This window comes from Octodon degus, unplaced genomic scaffold (genome assembly GCF_000260255.1).
Source record: "Octodon degus isolate 3935 unplaced genomic scaffold, OctDeg1.0 scaffold00272, whole genome shotgun sequence".
Taxonomy (NCBI): domain Eukaryota; kingdom Metazoa; phylum Chordata; class Mammalia; order Rodentia; family Octodontidae; genus Octodon; species Octodon degus.
Genome location: NW_004524848.1, coordinates 1,894,635 through 1,899,045, shown reverse-complemented (window position 1 = coordinate 1,899,045; position 4,411 = coordinate 1,894,635). Strand labels below are relative to the sequence as shown.

The 4,411-nt window shown below is 39.3% G+C and overlaps 1 protein-coding gene across 1 annotated transcript in view; it reads right to left on the bottom strand.

The window, feature by feature from the left end:
• Abcg2 (ATP binding cassette subfamily G member 2 (Junior blood group)) overlaps positions 1-4,411 on the bottom strand; it is a 196,771-nt gene that overhangs the window by 8,445 nt on the left and 183,915 nt on the right. The gene's annotated exons all lie outside the window — the stretch shown is intronic.

The window sequence follows — 4,411 nt, the reverse complement described above, 5'->3', positions numbered from 1 at the left end:
AAAAAAAAAAAGAAAGAAAAAAACACGGCACAGTAAGGCAAAGGACACTGTCTACGAGTCTGGGCATCTGGTCTTGAGCCTCTGTTTAGAACAAAAGGACTAAAAAAAAAAAAAAAAAAGAAATTCTCCACATGTATTATACTGTAATATGTTCAGATACACTTAATTGACATTTCTCAGGATGTACTGTGAGGAATGTTTGTGGCTGTCATCATGAACACATGGTTATATGGTTAAAAAGCCAACAGAAACAAGGGCTCTCCAAGAGATTAATGATAAAATCTTCCACACAAATTTAATAAGGAAACCCTTGCACATTAAACAAATGCCAAATATTCTTATTAATCTGTTTATCCTCAAACTGCCCAAATATAATCTATTCTTAGAGGACAACTCTTAACTATATGAATAATGACTTAAAGTCAAAGTATAGCTATAAGTAAATAGATTTATCACAAGTAAGCCATAAAACATTGTAACAATTTCACGTTCAAAAACTAAGAGAAATAAAAACCATGTAGGATTAATAAGCCTATGCCATCAGTCATAGTAAACTATGGTCCACATTCAAACAAGGTCAGCCACCTGTTTTTGCTAGGTCTGCAAGCTAACAGCTTTTGCCAACTTTTTTAATATATATGAAATAAAAAGATCAAATAATATGAATTATAATAATTTTATAATATGAAACTGAAACTTCAGTGTTCATGCATATAGTTGTACTGTCTCACAGCCAGTGTGCTCATTTACTTAGGTATTCACTATGGCTGCTGTAGTACTAAAATGATGGGTCTTATACTTGAGATGAGGAACCTACCTGGATGGCCTGCAAAGCCTACAACTAGCCCCTTTGAAAAATGGTTTGCTAGTCCTATACTAATATTCCATTACTTAGAAACTTGAATAAAAGTGCCCCACTATGCTCAGAAGATTCAAGGTTCTACCCTAATTCTAGAGACTATACTTCTCTGAGCATTGCTGGGATTCCTTCATGAAACAGAGATCCCTGGTCAGGTAAGGAGGCTGAACATGCATGCTGGAGGCGAAGGGCCTGGTGTTTACATCACAAGGAAACGTAGCACCCAAACAGGCACAATGCTAGGGTACTGCAAGAAAGACTGTTGTAGTCATGCGTTTCCAGAACTACCATGTATGAGTCTTGGATAAAAAAAAAAAAAAAGAATCAACTCATTTCATTCTCTCACTGTTTAACAATGGGTGACCCAGGGTGATGCATCTAACTTGTGACTTTTTTCCAAGTGACATAAATCTATTCTCAAAAAATGAAGTTGTATCTTGGATTTATAGGACAAGAACTGTTCACGTTCTGAGAGAAATGACAAATCACAGAAACCAAACGTGCAGAACAACTGACAAAGTGATATAAACAGGGATGTAGGCTCTCAGACACAGCTGCAAAGTATGAGAGCTAGACTGGACTGTCAACTTGACTGGCCTGAGAGCCCTGAGGGAATGAGTAAAGCACACCTCTGCGAGCAGGTGGATGGTGACAGGGCCATGACACAGGCCGTGATAGCTGGTTCCTGGCTATTTCCTCTAGGGCTCATCCCCTGTGCTCTGCTTCTCAGCCACCATGAAGTGAGCAGCTTTCTCCACCGTGTCCTTGCGTCATGATGTCCCTGCCTTGGAGTCAGCTGGCCTTAGACTGAAATCTCTGAAACCATGAGCCAAATAAACCTTTCCCTCTTAAATTGCTAGGTTTAGTTATCTGTGCCAGCAAAAGGAAAGAAAGCCGGAGAACACAAAAGGTGACAACACTAAAATAGGAAAACTACGGTGCTCATGTTAAGAAGTCAGTAGTTTATTTTTTTTTTTTGGCAGAACCGGGGATTGAACTCAGGCCCTTCTCCCCAGGACCCTAGTAGTTTTTCATTAGAGCTAAAAATATTTCATCTTCTCATACAGCATGCAGCAAATAAGGCTGCTCACTACGACCGTGGACAGTCCAAACTACCCTAGGGTGTACACAGTTCCTTTATCTGATGTCAATAACAAACCAACCCTCTTCTCCTGAGCTCCTTCTCTCTCCCTCCTTCTTCACTTCTCTACTTAAATTTTCTGAATAGTCCCTTCTGCCATCTGACACACTACACATTCTCTTTAGTCAGTTATCTTCTCCCTGCCCACATAAGAAAATAACCTTAATTAGACCCAATTTTCATTTTTTCCTATTTTGTTCATTACTGTGTTAGTGTTCCCAAATGCAACACAGGATTTTTATTTCTTTTAATTAATTTATTTATTTTTATGTCTTTAGTTCAGGGTCTACAGGATCTCATTATGCAGCCTGGACTCACAGTGATCCTCCTGTTTTCAGCCTCCCAAGCACTGGAGTTATAGGCATGCGCCATCATGACCGGTCTCAATTACAGTCTCAGTGGGCCCTGGAGGTGGGGCCAGCAAGGCACACCGGGGATCAAACATGCCTAAGCAGGTGCTTTCGTCTGCTGAGCTATCTGGCTGGCCCTTTATAAAATTTTATTTATTTTTTATTTTTTTTTTTAGCAACACAAGATTTCTGCATTGAACTTGTGGAATAAATCAGTCAATGAATGTGAATAGTTACATAAATGCTTTTTTCATATGCAGCTGATACTGTCTTTATATTTTAAAAAACATAAAATTTCTACTGTAATTATTCATTAGAACCTGTCTAAATTATCAAAACTTTTGAGTTAGGCAATCTAAAAAACCATTAACAAAAGCTTTTCCCCAAGTGAAAAAATAAAAACTTGTTCTACTGACAGCTTCTATATCGTAAGTGAAGTGTGGATGATGAATAAATGGAAGGGTGGGTGGAAGATTAACATAGTTCAAAGTAATAGGATATAATCTGATTTAATCTGCCAGAACATGACTGTGCTCACAGGAGCATTTCACAGCATCATTAGGACCTGCCAGGTTACCTGGGCTATGGAGGCCTGAGGATTACCCAGTAGGTTCTTGAAGGAGCGCTTGGCAATCCATCTCAGCTGGTGACAGAAGGAGGTCACGTAGGTGTTCTCCAAGAAGGCTACACTCCTCTTCTTCTTAGGACCACCAGAAATTTGATCTAATTCCGCTTTCGTATCTTTGTACAAGTCCGAAGTGGTGTAGAATTCACCAAGTTTTTCTATGATTGGCTTCTCTCTGTTAGGCTCTTCAATCCTGTTGGCTTTGGAATGAAAGTAAATAAAGGAGAAAAACATTATTAATAGATAACTGATTTAATTCATTTTTCTGTAACCTCACTGTCAGATAATATGTTGATTTGGGGCAGGGGACAGTTTGAAACAGGGCCTCACTATGTTACACAGGCTGGCTTCAAACTCCCAACAATCCTCTTGCCTTAGCTGTCCAAGTGCTGGGATCACAGGCATGTGCCACCAGGCCCTGCAATATGTTGATTCTAAAGGTTTTGTAGAAATAAATTATTAGATACTTCTGTGGTTTGCACATTAGAGAAGCATATCTATCTATCACTAGAATCTTAGGAAAACATCAAATCCACTGACATTTCTCTTTTTGAATCCTAATTCTTAAAACAAATTTCCTACTATATGAACGCCTGACTCAATATAAAAATCTGGTCCTTCCTCTGGGAAAACGTATTAACTACAAAGTTCTTTGTTATAAATAAAACTATAATGACCATGTTTATTTTTTAATATAAACTCCTCTTACAACGGACAATATCATAAAAATATTCACACATAAATACATCAAAAATACTCACAGCACCCATGGACAACAAAGTCGGCCTGCTGATTGGTATCAGAGCACTGTGCCAAGGAGAATTTATGAAGCCACCACACAGCCCAACTTGAGCCGAATCAATGTGGCAAAAATCTATGAATCTAAGAGTCACACACCTTCAGGGTCATCATCCTGTCTGCTTAGCGCCACGGCAGAGGAGTCTCCATTAATTACATCCAGAAAGAAGTCAGCAGGATTGTTGTAGGGTTCACAGCTATAACCTAAGAGAGCAGGCAAAGCAAGATCACAACGCTGATGGTCATGGAACAGGAGGGCTCACTTTTAGAAGGTAGAGTGTGGCAGCCTGGGAAGACAGAGTTAGCAGCTCCTTCCTCTTGTTCTCTCATTACCTCACTAATTGATCCTTTCCTCTTCTATGTTCACTCACACAATTATTTCAGGAGTTGTCTTTCTCCCAGAAGACATATTTCAAATGATTCATGGATTCTTAGAATAGTCCTTATTGATGACAAATCATAAAATCCAAAGCAGGAATCAAAATGCTCTGGTGCTAGCTAGACATAGTGGCACATGCCTGCAATCCCAGCTGTGGGAAAGTGAGGCAGGAAGATCACAAATTAGAGGCCCGTCTGAGCAACTTCATGACTCTCAAAATAGGAAACAAAATAGTGCTAGGGATGTGACTCAATGCTGT